Genomic DNA, 15,720 nt, shown 5'->3' on the forward strand with positions numbered 1-15,720 from the left:
TAAATTAATTGCAAGTTAGCAAGGCCTAAGTTTAACTAAATTGGTTCTATAAATTACTTAACCTATCAATTGTATGATTTGCCATAAACGTAAATAACTGAATTGATTTGATTATTTTATTCCACTGATAGTTTTTCAGTATTTGGTGATCTTTTTGTACGGGAATAATCGGAATAACTGACTGAAAGTTATTAAATTCCTCACCGACATAAACAATAACAATAACATAACCTCAACTAACTTCAGTGAGTAGGTAGCTCTCAGTGAGTTGAGAGCTACTACAGTAGAAGAAAATATATCGCCATCAGGCAGACAACAGCTCCAACTAAAACGCTGTCTAATTCAGTGGAGCAACCGCATCATGCAAGGTCAAGTCCGCTCCACTCCACGACACGACCACCAGCAGTCAGCACTAGATGATGCAAAAAACGGTTGGAACCTCGAACTGGCAACATTGCATCTCTTCAACATGAAACCTGCATTTGAAGTGAATGTCGGGACAACCACACACTTCATTAGTTCCGCAAATCACCACTGCCGCGCCACCGTACGTATGAGATATAGGGCCCGACAAAGATAGACATCACTGACTCCGGGGGCGTACATTGACTGTCGGGACATTTACAACAAAATTTTCTAAGTGTTACTGGGACCCGATTACAACGTTTCAGGCATTCTTTGCTTGTCGGGACGTGTGTGAGTCCCGACAACCGTGTGTTAGCCCGACTGTCTGGCCGTATGCAGGCGTGTGTCCCGACAATGATATGCAAACGTACGCACACACACACACACGCACACGCACACACACACACACACACACACACACACACACACACACACACACACGAATCTGAACGGATGGTGTTTTTGGCCTCTGGGGACATCAAAATGAAAAAAGTTAATTGGTCCCGGGTCTAGGTCTTACCATGAGACCTATGGTAATAGCTTTTTCCCTAAATGGGAAATTCGCTAATGGGTGGTATATTATAGTTTTGTCGAGACTTTTATAAAAATATAGTTCTGTTGAAAACTTAATTGTACAATACTGAGCAGACCTATTTAAATTATGATTCTATAGAGTTTTATGTAAACAATCGTAATACTAAGAAAAGTAGGTATTTACCCATTTTACCCAGTACCTCTGACTTTTCGATACTTAAGAGTCCATAGATCGTCTGTAGCAATTTTTTTACTGAAAGTATCGTAATCTAAAATTCCATTTCCTCCTTAGGTGACATTAAAGATGCTGTAGGTTAAATAAGTAGTCTTTTTAAGTTGACTTGGTAAAAAATTAACGTATTCAACAGAAATGATTAACTTATCTGTCGTTGGTTCAATTATTAAACTATACATTTTTATTTTAAAAGGAATTTACTGCATTATCAGCAGATCCCAAAGCTAACACCATTTAAATCTACAGCAACTAAAAATGGTAACTACACCCCCAATAGCCAAATGCCTAATGGATTTTATAGGTGATAATGCCGCATCTTCTAGGTCCAGCCCGAATTAATGTGAAACCGATACACCCTAGCGTCCTAGGACAAAAAACTTCACCGCCAATTGATGTTGCAAGAATTTATAGTTACAGATTAACTAAATACAAACCAATCTCTTACAGATCCCTCTGTAAATCCGACTGTGCAGAACCTCGTAAACCTCTTTGGATTGGCCACCACACAACAATAGTCACTGAGTTTGCTGCAAATCCACATCGGAATACCTAACCACACGTAGTTTCCAAAGCACATCAAAGTGAGGAAACACCACAAAACCTCAGCTGAACTTTACCACAGAAACTACAACACGGGACTTCAAATTCTGGGTAGCTGCAAATACGGGAATTTACATAACTAGAGTCAGTGAGTTGTTGGGACCCTACGACCACAATGGAAAATGCTTAGGGATTTGAAGAGAAGCGATCACGTATGAGCGTTGTATTATTAAATGTAAATGGAAATAGATTAATGCAACAAAGGCAAAATTGGAGCTCTAAAGTGGCGTTGTATAAATAGTTTATTTTATTTTATATTAAGCTTAGGTATATCGCTTCTATGAAGGGAAATCGGCATATACCCCTTTTTTAGCACTCCAGGTTTTATATTAGGAATGCCGGGGGTTTGCACCTCAGCGTCGCTACAATAAATTTAAATTATAATTTCAAATCGTAATGGTAACGTACTTCTTGCTTTTCATAACAAACTTCAGTCATATAAAACGGTACCGTACTGTATATAGGTTGAATATCAAAGGCATTTTTAATGCACAAAAGCACGACAACCAGGCAGATTCTTAAAAGAATTCAGGCTTCATGCAATACAAAAATGATAAATGAAATAACCTTGTTTTAAGTGTATTATTGAGTTATTTGGTGTCACCGTAAGTAGTTAATTAGGTTTAAGTTTGGTGTAGGAAAAATATAATCCAGTTTTATGATACACGATCAAAATCACGAAAATGTAATGTTTTTAAACACTAGGCTAATATACTACTTTACACCTCTACATACTAGCTTTTCCTTGAACTGCATTGTAAAAATAATACGAATGTACTTAAATTTTTGAAACGGAATAGTAGGTATGTGATCCTTGTAAACATATTCTGTGTACACTTTACAACATATCTGTCAGGAAGTTCTGCATCGTATTTGATTTTACTATCTACAATTGCCTGATGCACTTGTTTGCCTTGTAGGTCAATACCAACTCAACTCATTGCAAATATCCCCCAGATATTGGTCAGAGTTGTATACAGAAATGTACTGTAGTTATCAACGGCATCCAGAAATGTTTTGCTGACGTTACAATTTCTGCAATGTATTTTTAACTGCATAGTTTTGATTGTCTGTTGTACTCTCTAGACTAATATTACACGTATATGTGACACGTATTAGGGAGCGAGCTGGTCTAGTAGAGCGGTTCGTGAAGCCACGGGTTCAAATCCCGAATGTGAAAAACGATCCCAGGCTATGGTCTAGCGTCTTTGGAAAAAATATGGGACAAACATTCAAGCAGTGGTATTAAATAGGTCAACACAGTTTTTTCAAAAATGTACACACATTTCTTTTTTTTTAATAATTTGATTAGTTTAATTATTTTGACTAATTTTGTTTAATGTTACAAATGTAATTAAATTAATTAAATAGTTTGTTAGTACATTTACACATTTTGATGTTATCGAAAATTAACTGGTTGTTGGTGTTTTATATGTCAATCTGAAAAGACTTCATTGAACACTCAATAGTAAAAATGCTACCGTTATTTTCAGGTTTATGTTATGCATATTTTAAATGCATAAAAAAGTGATATGGTAAGACACTTAATTATTAACAACACGCGAATTTTTCAACAAAAATGGATTTCACTTAACTGGTTTGGTATTGGAAAACCATTATCGATAGGGTTAGTTTGACATGTGGCATTAATATAGTCTCCGCCCTTTAATTGTAGATTCTAGATAAAGTAATACTTGTCATTCCATTTAACGCTGTGTAATTTGGCAAGATAAACCATAAAGCGTAAATTATTCTCCAAAAAGCACAGAAAACTATTCTTACAAACTTAAATGTTTTCGTATACAGTATCTCCAGCATAACAAATCTTCGGTTTAATTTAAGATTTTACGTACTATATATGCTTATGCTTAGAAGTAATTGTAAAGTAAAAATAATGTGTTAAAGAATGTATGTTCAAATAATCATCCTTTACTCTATAAGCTAGATAAACAACCACGTAATATCAAAGTTTATCCGTTGAATCTACCTTAATAAACAAATTGTAAGGATAAAGTTTATACAACAATACTGCACGAGGTGAAAGTTTGCACTCTGTGATTTGAATGTTTTAAACAAGGCCATTGCGGACTATTGTTTGTGTCGAGTGACGTTAAAATACAATGCCGCTTGTTAAAATAACATTCTCGTCGAAATAAAATACTCACCGGAGGTATAGTGCACTAGCTGCTGATGTAGACTTTTGTATTTGGCTGTTGGTTTTAAATTTAACTAAACTGTTTTGAAATAAAGCTCTAGGTTTTCATTTACAGGTAAATAGTGTTTGAATAATTGCGTTGTGGTAAAGTAGAGTGAAAGTTAATTTTCCTAAAATGAAGCAGTTTTAGAATCTCGACATGTTAAAATGTGGCGGTAGATTTCAATTAAGTTTACAATTAATTTATTCTACTATTTTATAAAGTTTTGTAAATGATGATATTGAATTATGTCTTATAAGTTGCAGTATTTAAAATTAAAGTTTTATATATTACAGGCTATGTTGCTCGTGCTCCACAAATTGATAGAACCATTTTGATCACGTCAATGTTAAGTATTTGTCTACAGTAATACATGTTCTCTATTTAAACAAAGTTTTCTGATAAAATCGTAAAACTCTATTTATACTATCTCAGATTTGATTTGTTTCAAGTGATGACTTGTATAGCTCTACTTTTCCTATTGCTGACGTTCCAATGCATTTAAGAAAGATATTTTCTGCCAAAAACCAGTTTTGAACTCCATTATTCTTGTCGTTTAAACAGAACTAGTGAACCTGTGCGGCTCAAAGCCTCGCAAAAAACATATGAATTTAGAAAACAAATTCATCGCGTTAAATATATTGACTCGAAGTCGAAAATTAAATACAGTAATAATAGAAGGGAAGCAGTACAGTCATTTTCAGCTGTATTCTTGTGCTGCAAATGCCAAAGACAACAGAAATTAGCGTCTTTCCATTTTAAAAGGTAAGTTTGTTGCAGACGGGCAAATTTTTATCCGCGAAATCAAAATATGTCCCTACTCACTTGTTCCAGTTAGGACTTTGCATTCTACTTTACATTGTTGTTAACCGTTCTGATCACATGAAGCCTTGTGCCATTAATGAGGCCCTTTTTGGTGTATTAATATCAATAAAACCACTGCCCCCTTTTATTAGTATAATCTGTGTCTTGGCAATCCACTGACCTCTATATTTAAAAACTCAGTTGGATTTTCTAGATGGGTGTCTCCGCCTTCGTCTGTTTTCGAGGACTCACTCTTCTTCCCCTTGGTATACTGACAATTAATTACCTGACTTGTCAAGTTAATGTAGTAATTCATTAATACTGCCAGTTTATATAGAAAATTAGATAGAAGTTACTTGGCTTGCTTTCAAAACTGCTAACTCAAAATACACCCAAGTAAAAAAGAATCAAGTTATTGGTTGAAAAAACTATGTTTGTGTAAAAACATTATTTACATGAAGTAGATGATTTGTTTGATTTCACGATCAGCTGTTTCGTTTCCAATGAATTAATAATGTCAAAGATTTGTGATTTTAAATACATCAATTATTATAGTAAAGTTTTCTAAATCATGGTAACTTATTCTCAACTAAATTTTACTATTCCCAGCATTAAAATAAAGTAGTGAGATCCATTATGAGTAAACTTTAAGGTACACAATCCTTGATTGAAATCTAGTATACATTAACAGTCATAATACACAGCAATTATTATGTAGTAGACTTTGACTATTTTAAAGTAACAAACATATGTTTGTGTAAATAAAAATTATCTCCCATGTTATCCTTACGGAGAAATACGAAACTTTAAAGGGCCCCAGGGCCTCACTCTCTAATTATTTCCCTAAAAAGAAAATTTCCTGCACAACTTCATGTTACGCTCTTTCCAATGACACCAAAAACTTGTCAATCGGTTCAGTAGTTTCGGAGGAGTAATTGTCACAAAATACCTGCTTGCGTATTAAATAAGTAATATAGATTTGTTTGAGATTATTTTATTCATTGAAATTTGGGAGTAAGGGATTATATTTTTCGTTGAGAAAGTGGATTTTATTGAAATAATAAATATAAAAACAGTTTTATTTGCAAAATGTTTTTTTTTTTAAATTCTCAAGCACATACATTTTTTAATTTTATACCTTTTAATATTATTGTTATTAATACCCCCAACATAATATTTCTATCAATTAAATAAGTGTAATGAAATATCAATTAGTAAATTCTCATACATAGGCTACGTAAAATGGAAGAAGAATATGTTATAAAATATAAATAATTGTAAAATAGAAGATTCAAATATAAATTTGGTAAATCTACCTTCAAGAAGTAGAGACAAAGTTATTGCGGTAGCACTCTGTCACTGTCCTTGATGTTGTGTCCTTTGTGAAACTCCTCGGCCCTAGGGTCGTCAGGGTCTCCAGATATAACCCTAGGGACTCCTCAAATCACGGGTCCGACCCTTAAAATGGCTCGCAAGGGAATATCCCATAAGTCAGATCTACCTTGATATAATGTCGTTTCAGTCCCTTGTGTGCTAGGGTCAATACAGTACGAGTGGCCACTGAAGTAAACAAAAGTTTGATGTCTGAGCGGATTCGGTGAGAATCTTAATAAAGTTCTGAAATACAAAATAAATTTACTATTTTCGATTTTGTTATATGCATAACAAATACCTCCACCTCTTATCATTGTAGACTGCTAATCTGTTCAATGACCACAGATAATAAATACTTGGTTGAAATGAAAATATAATACTGTACTGTAAAAAAATAAGTGCTTTCTGCTTTGGCTGGACACGAACAAGCGTCGTCTGGCTCAAACATCCGAGACATTCTACCATAGTGGCGTAAAAGTTCCCTCGTATTTGTTAGCACTAAGTAATGACAAACACAATACATATTGTGCACAATACACAAACTATATTGTGTATTTCATTAAAATACTCTGTTTGGCATTTACGGAGTTTGAATCTTTAACTTTGAAGAAACTATTCGATTGGACACTACTTCGTATCATAGACAAATAGAATTTGAAAAACCGACAGCAGTGTTGTAGTAAGCATACGTTCTAGCGTCCACCGCTTGGAGTGCAGTGTAGTTAAGTAGCGCATGCCTTAACTAAACGGCACTCCAAGCGGTGGAGGCCAGAACTTATTTCGCAGCACTGCTGTCGGTCTGGGACGTAATTTTTTTATGAATTAGTTCTCTTCGTTGGTTCAATGATTGAAAAATATATTAAAATTGTCATCTATTTCAAATAGTATGCTATACCCAAACGTTGTATAAACTATCCCAGTAAAATTAGTGAAAGATTTTTCAGTTCGCTTGGATAGAAGTAGAACAATTCCCAAAGGAGTAAGCCTAAAATATTAAAGGAGGTCCTTTATCTGTGGTCAGCTAACTCAACTCCGCCACAAAGGCGTTTGAACTCGTCAAAGTCTTCTGAATCTAGCTGTACAGTGAATATTCTCTATTGAACTTAGCTCTAACTATTATATTGTGAACTACTAGTCATTTTATAATTTCCAAATACGTTACATTAATCAGTTGGTAGTTTTTATTGTACGTGAAAACTTTTAACGGTATAGCTTGACTTTTGTAATGACGTTTGTATAAGTTTTCACGTTTTGGAAACATTCATATAGGCAAATCAGTGTTGTTTTTTTTCAGTTACACAAGACTAAACAATTTGAAATGTTGTAAAAAATATCAGGCATCAACCTGAATTCCGAAAAGTAGGAAAATGTAAATTAATTTTAAATGTTAAAAGTATATTTCAAAAATATTTTGCTTTTGAAATACGTTATTTTTTTAAAAGATTTCGAAATATAAATAAAGCTTAGTGTTTCTTGTAAAATATTTTACATAAAATGTTAGTACACGTGTACAATATAAGTAGCTTATTAAGTATCTTTTAAAAACGTGAAATATTTCGTAATTTTTTTACATGCCACAGGGCATAAAAACTCAACTTGTCGAGTGGAGTGGTGTAATATTACAATTAAGATAAGATAGAACTTATCTTATACAGTTTACACGGCTTCCAAGAATTTGAAGTACCATCGATCTTATGAATTGCAGCTGTTTAAGCAGCCTTTCTTCGTAAAGAGCGTTTACATAGTTCAATGGGATTCGTAGATCAAGAGTCGATATTGTTGTTCAGGATTTATGTAATTTTACTTTCATAAGACGTAGAATCACAATATTTTAGTTGTTATCCGTCTTCTAGCCAATGAAGCGCAATGTTCATAGTCATAATTTTATACGATTTGTTTTTCAGGTTTTCAAATGTTTTTACAGTGTATCATCAATGATCTACTGTATTCTTCTCGTTTAGTTTAGTTTGTATCTTGTTCTTAAGCATTCACAGTTATAAAGTTTATGGTTTGTTTAAATTTAATTATTCCATACAAATCAATTTCTTTACTTTAATGTGAGAACAGAATCAATGTAGGTCCATCTGATAAAGCCCGGGCCTACAAATGTGCTTCTTTCACTAACGTTGATTGGTTAGCCAGTAGTGCAAACAGTTTCAAGACTTCACAAAAAGGAACTTTAGTATCTATCTTCTTTCATTTCATCATTCCAATAGTTTTGATGCCGTTGGTAATTTTGCCTCGTTTATATTTCACCACGAGGTATTTGTAGATGAAAATAGGAAACAGTTTCCTTACCAGTGAAAATTCCAAAAACTTAAAATATACGAATCAAATTAGTGTGTGAATCTACTATTTTCTCAGTGATTGTACCCAGTCTGGTTCGTCGGATTGGACATGATACAGGCGGGATTGTGTCATGCAGCCTATTTGCATATTTGAGGGCGGCTTGGACATGGAAAGTGGCCGTGTACAACATCCGAAGAGGGTTGCATGTCAAAAACAGATGCACGGATGTTTAAACACGGTTTTGCAAAATACGATTTGTTTTAAAGTGGTTTTGTTGTTAAAAATTTATAATGGCCTTTAATCGAACAGTTTTAGAAACACACGATGCAAAGAGTAAAGAAATCGTAGCAGTTCTCCGGAATTCACAGCTACAAGAGTTATGCTTCAAAACATTTTCGAAGCAGTGCGTGGCCTTGGACATTCTTTCAGACCGGTCCCTTAGGACAATTTTCGGAGCAGTGCCTTTGAATTGCTTTCGGAACAACGCCGGTTACTGGTGATGGAGGCCATGGCAAACAAGATCCATCAATAAACAACCAATTTCGTGCCTCATTGTATGGTATCGTTTTTGCATGGGAACGGTTTATATTATGTCTTTTATACTTTTCTGTAGTTGTATGTAATTCTGACAGCAAACACAATTTCTTTTATGTTTCTTCTGATTTATCTATAACTGTAACTTTAAGGAATAAAATAATGTGTTTAATTTAAATCAAAATATTTAGACTAAAATGTATACTTTAATCAACACGACTTATAAAATAGGTCGATACCATTAAGTTACACATCTATTAGATGGGCTACGCAGGGTTGTAGCTGTAGAATACATGTATTTAATAGCCCGGGGCTAAGTCACAAAAATGAATATCTATAAAAGCTTGTGTTTGAAACTAGGATCTTATATCGGCCATCAAATCACAAATGTTTTGCACATGTATATATTAATACGCAAGCAGTTTTCTTTTCACAGTCATAACTCAATAACGGCTTGATGGATTTTAAAGTTTGAGGTGTCAAATTAAAGGTATTTTCACGTAGATGTGCAAATACGTCTCAGAATATTTAGAAAGGGCATCACTTAAGTACACTTAAGGGCTAAAGTTTGGAAGGCGGCGCTATCTTTTGACATTTGATCAAACTCATTTCCCTGTGTTTACAAAGAACATATGGACGTAGTTTGAAATAGTTTTTAAGGTTAACCACAGACTGCAGGACTTAAAACTTCCAGAGCAAAGCTGGAATTTATATTTTGTTTCAATCTGTTAACTAAGTCTGGTTCATAATGAAGAGATTCATATCAATAATAGACAACAAAGTGTTTAAGAATAAATATTTAATTCTTTTTGTCTATGGTTAAATTGATTTACCTTACATCGTATTTTACTGATTATCATGTAGTTACAGTTCGATGTGATGAAGTGAATGTTTAAAAGTGATTATTCACAGGGCAGTTATCCGTTACATTACAATATTTTTATATTTATATAATCAGTCATATAAATTATTTTAGAGTGACTCTTTGATTAAGGTCTCTGTTTATGTTTTTTGTTTATTTTTTTATACAAGTTTCAGTTTTGCTCGATTTCGAGCAACAGGTTATCTAGTATATTTAGGTATAGAAACCAATGTGTTATATTTTATGTAACCAGAAACTATAATGTGATTTCTCTGTTGCTCAATATGAAAAAAACAAGAATTCAGACAATGGTGTATGCTTGGAAATAAAAACAACTATACAAATAAGCCGCAAGGTCTGATATGCAATTCAGTGTTACTTGCAAGACATAGCAAATTTATTTACGGATTAGTAATTAACATATGTGAGTTTATTCGAGACAGTTTCAACTGCAGTTAGCGTTAAGAGTGGGAGTCGGGGGAGATCGTATCCACTTTAAGTAGCTAATGTCGCCATTGGGAGCTCTGCTGGCACTGCTTGACAATTTGAGTAGTTGTCTTATCTTTTCAGTCCAACATTTAAAGCGTTGTTTTTAAACATTTTCTTAACATTCCGTGTAGTTATTTTTTTAGTTCATAATTTGCGGGTAAAAAATCTCTTCTCATTACAAAGGGTTTGGGAATGTCTGTTAGGTATAGAAATGCTTTGTGACATATGCTATTCTTGTTACAATTTCAGTCATTTTATCATTATATCATGTAAAAGATAGTTATAGAAATGCGTAGAAAAGAGACACTAATTTAAAATTTTAAAGAAGTACAATTTAATCGTTTTTTTTATTTAATAATGCACTTAATTTCAAAATGGAATTATTTTCCGAAATAATTTCTTGTTTGGTGCTGCTTGCTTGAAGGAAACACCTTTTCGTCAATTTTATTCCTGCTTCCATTATTAATAAAATCTTTTCTGTTCCAGGTTGGTTTCCATACTTGAGCTGGAGTATCTGCAAATTTAATTCCTATGAGTAAGCGAATAAAATTAAGTAGTATACAATAGGAATTGATTACAGTTATAGACACAATTTGAGAACTTAATTAAATAAACCGCATATTTTAATAGTAGTTCAATGCTGTTCTAGAGGCTAAACGATTAATCCAATACGAATAGACTTTTACCTCTCAAAGATTGTGTTTGTTGACAGTTATTAAGGGAATAAAACTACTAGTTTACAATAAATTAAATTTTTGTTTATACATCAAGGATGATAATATAAGAATAAAATATACCTACTTCATAACTAAAGGTACCATAGGCTACTTAAAATCCAATTTCATCAACTGTTTTGTCTCTTGTATACTAATTGATTGCGGTTAAAAATTCAATTGAACGATTAGCTGTTATTAAATTACATTTCACATTTAAAACCGATGTATAGAAATTTGGTCAACATCACTAAGTTTTTGAAAGTAAACAATACAAATAAATTATAGGGAAACGAAGGCGAAAATGAAATTGCCATCTTGGTTATAATTTGTCCCCCCGCTATGTCGATCTTTAAAATAACACGTAAATCGTAAAAACCTATTAAGGATGGACAAAAAGGGATGTTGAAGAGAAACCCCTTATTGTATCTTATAGAAAGTCGTTGGGAGAACCAAGCCTTATGTCGAAATATTTTCTCAACGTTCACTATAAAAAATATGCATTGAAAACCTTAATTGTTTGGAATAATTATGTAAAAATAATCAGTAAATGTTATTTCTCGTATATCAAGAGTCCTTACGGGACTGAAAGCGGCATAAAAATTTAAGGTTTAGTATTTAAAAAGAGTATTGTTAATTTGTAGTACCACTTGGAAAGATTATTTAGCATTTACTCTAATTTAACTTAAATGTCTAAATAAAAATTACTTACATAAGTTATAGAATAGTTAGTGGAAGTATGACGTCATCATTGTGTTGCACCGCAGCTTTGTAATGATTTATCGCTGCGTAAATATTTGTTTACTCGTTTGCGGCGGCTGCAATAATGTAATGGCAAATAATTTCCTTTGTTGTGATGACCTGACGTTAATTTAAGCTATTAGCATGTTGTCAAGGCATTTACTAAACCTAATATTCTCTATTAAAGGCTTTGGGCCCTAGAGGTTTTTGGGTTCAAATCACGCGTATCACCAATGGATTATGTATGTGATAGCCGCGGCCCTCTAGAACTAACTTGAACGTATGTGTTCAACCAGTTTTACGCTAGAACCTAGCGTCCTTTGATGTGATGGTTGGACAGAAATATATTTACGGTACTTAGTTTGGAAGTTTTTACAGTTTTTTGTCCTAGGACGCTAGGCACGAGCCTGGGATTGTTTTTCACATTACTTCAGGCTAGACCTAGGGGTTGCGGCATTATCTTTTAGTTCTATTAGTGATTTGGCGGGATTTGAACCCGGTACCTCTTGGACCGAAGTCCCGCGCTTTAACCACTAGACCAGCTCGCTCCCCGGAAGTTTTAACAGTTAAGTATACATAGTATTGAAAATGTGTGTATCTCTAAAACTTAATCTCTTTCTTATTGGTAGGGCCTATGCCAAAACACCGTGTATAGCTTAGGAACAGCTATTGTTTGATGTACAAGTTGTAAATTAGTTCCCGATAGAAGTACAGTTCTTCAATGTTTCACTAAGTACTTAGCCTTCTGGCCTGATTGCAATCCGAATGTTAGAATTAATGTTAAGTTAACATTGCTGGTGAAATTAGTAACATAACAAGGCTTTGCATAGCATTCAATAAATATATTTGAGCCTACTTTCTTCTAGTAAATTTGCAGTTATCTGCCTAACTACACTAAATACTTCAAACCTCTCACTGTATTGCAAACAGCGAGGTATAAATTAAGGTGTTTTTAACACTATTTCTGGTGTTAGTTACAATACAATTTTCCGTACACCTTGTGTAAATTACTTCTCATTAGTAAATAGTGCTATCTGACGTTCCACTGACTACCTCAACCTTACCTTATAACTGTCCTTGAGTATTCGAATTAGCGCTTGGGTAGTATACTTTGGTTTTAGATTGTCACAAAAACACTACTAGTATTAGTAGTACTATTACTAGGTAATAGTAGCATGTTTTCTCTGCCTTAGTGTTTGCAATTGTATGAGGCCACATGTAATATTCTTGTTAATATTAAATTGTCTTGGTTTTTAACGAATTATATCTTTTAGAATTGTGAAGTTTTCCGATTCATCAGTAGAGTAAAAAACTGTCTGCGCTCCGGTAATTCCGTGTTGTAAAGATAGAAAACCTAATTTTCCAGGGGTCGTACAGTAGGGAGTTGTACAGTAATATTTGTCTTAATCTTCCACGCGTTTAATTTTTTTCCTGATAGAACGTAAACGGTCATCAACAGTCACAAATAGGCTTCTTCAGATCCTTCCGGCTTTAGGAGACGATAATGAGTCATTCACTTGGATTGGAATTGAAGTTGCGAGTTTTTATTAAATTACACTGTAAATTACTCACTACCAAATCGATAAACTAATTCGTCTGATGATTCACTTTCTTCTCGAAAACACAAGGACTAACAAAACCGACATTTTAGTTACAAAGAAAAATCACAATAATACTTTTTCAGAGCAACTTTAACTAATTTTTGACGTAGTTACCCAATCTAATATTACCGATGTAACTAACGATTTTGTGGCAAAAACCAACACCTGGTACTTTTACCACACTTTTTTGTCCTAGGATGATAGGCACGAGCCCGGGATTGTTTTTCACATTACTTCAGGCTAGATATAGGGGTTGCGGCATTATCACTTGGGTAAAATCCATTGGTGAACTGGCGGATTTGAACCCGGGAGCTCAGGCACCGAAGTCCCGCGCTCTAACCACTGGACCAGCTCGTTCCCCACTTTTACCACACCAAGGCATAGGAGGATAGCAAAAACATACCTTTTAACAATGCACTTTATAAATGTTACCCCAAGGGCAGCAATCAAGAGTAATACTCATACAAGATGTCTATTGTATAGTATACAGAGTTTATAGACACGGTGACGTCATTCAATGGTGTCGCATGTAGACAATCATTGAGTGACGTTTATATCGAGATGGCATTGCAGATTGTTGACAAGGTCTAATCGTGATTGTCAATTACTCTGTGTCCAGCTGGTGTTGATTTCCCACCAAAATATCTGACGCCATTGTACCAATTTGTTGATTTGCGTTTTAAACTTTTGCAACGAAGCTATGGCGTCAAGTTTGGAAAACATGATAACACTCGTTGAACCTAATAATTTTTCATACTTGTTAGCGAATATTCTCGTAGGACTGTTTACAAAGATTCTATTAAATTGTGTACATTGTTGACATGGACAATATTCTTTTGTATATTTTTTTGGTAAATTTCTTGGTTTTCAGAAATTAAATAAGAATCAACGCACAGAAAGGTGTGTGTTTAAAATCTTTCTTTGCGCGCATAAAGCTCGAGAAAAATGTTGAAATTCACAAAACATAACATTATACGCCTCTCAAGCTTTTAAACAGGTAAATATTGTAATACTGACTTTTGGCTACTCAAATCTAACCTGTCAAGTTAAAACTTTTGAAACTTCAGCAAAAGATAACATTGGAGCATTTAAAATAAAATCTCACATTTTAGGTTTTAATAGAATAAATGTTGTAACACTGTTTATTCCTTTTTCAATGATCTAAAGAGGGCTGAATATGATTAAAAACGAGCGTCATTATATAAGAGGAGTATTTTGGGTCCAGTTTGTAAACAATTTAGTAACTACGTTCTTATTGTTCTATTTTTTTTTACTTTAATATTAAGGCCAACTAACGCTAGCACATTAGTTATAACAATTCGACTTATGTCTGTGGTAACATTAAACATCCCTACGAAATTGATACAATTGTACAAATAAACGTCTAGTAGTCGGGTTTCGGTGGGTTTTATAATTAAATCGTCAGAGTTGCCATGTTATACTTTGATAATCTTGTTATCAGTCACTCAGGCACAAAGACTCCGGATATGACTCAGGTTATCACAATTTAAAAGTTACACAAGTAATTGACACCACATACTGGATTAGTTGTGTCAGTACATTTTATATTTTACGATATAATATGTCAAATACTTTTGGTCGCGTAATTAAAATACCATATCTGGCCAATCTTACATAATATGACATTCTAATCACGTTATTAACGATGCGTTTACTGGCCGCTTCAGTTTAGAAAATATTTTTCAACATTTTAGGTATCAATTATAGTTCAATAGTTAAAGGTGGGAACCGAGTAGGCCTAGTAAAAGAGCGTAGGACTTTGGTCCCTGAGGTCCCCGGTTCAAATCCCACCAATCACCAAAGGATTTTGTCCAAGTGATAATGCCGCTACCCCTAGGCCTAGCATGAAGTAATGCAGAAAACCATTCTAGGCCAACGCTTAGCGTCCTAATATAAGACAAAACAAAATAGTTTTAGGTGTCAAACATACCAATGATTACTCATTCTCAGTGTTGAATGTTAAAAATAAATAGCTAATAAAATAAGCCTCAGTCAAGATTCTAATTCAACTGATACATAAAATAAAATAATGCACTTAAATATGGTTAGATCTCTACCATACCTCCCTGATGTATATTACAGCTTGTATACTGGCGGGTTAGTTTGTCGGAACGCAAATGAAGATTGATGTTATTCCCCCAAGCCTGGCTGTCATGTTGCTTCTTGTATGTTAAGTTTGATTTAATACCAGCTTGTAACGTATACATACCATTTGTATGTATAACATGATGTATGCTGTTAGTGTGTGTTTGCGGTGCAAATATTTAGATTGTAATTTTATATTAGCTAACAGCTGAAATAGTTTAGATCGACGTATCAGACG

At 33.9% G+C, this 15,720-nt stretch overlaps 1 protein-coding gene across 1 annotated transcript in view; it reads left to right on the plus strand.

Annotated features, from left to right (window-relative positions):
• Positions 1-15,720, plus strand: part of LOC128988131 (polypeptide N-acetylgalactosaminyltransferase 2) — a 243,364-nt gene that overhangs the window by 26,009 nt on the left and 201,635 nt on the right. The gene's annotated exons all lie outside the window — the stretch shown is intronic.

The sequence above is a fragment of the Macrosteles quadrilineatus genome, unplaced genomic scaffold (assembly GCF_028750875.1).
Source record: "Macrosteles quadrilineatus isolate MER2022 unplaced genomic scaffold, UCM_ALF_1.0 Scaffold_2__2_contigs__length_208266976, whole genome shotgun sequence".
Classification (NCBI taxonomy): domain Eukaryota; kingdom Metazoa; phylum Arthropoda; class Insecta; order Hemiptera; family Cicadellidae; genus Macrosteles; species Macrosteles quadrilineatus.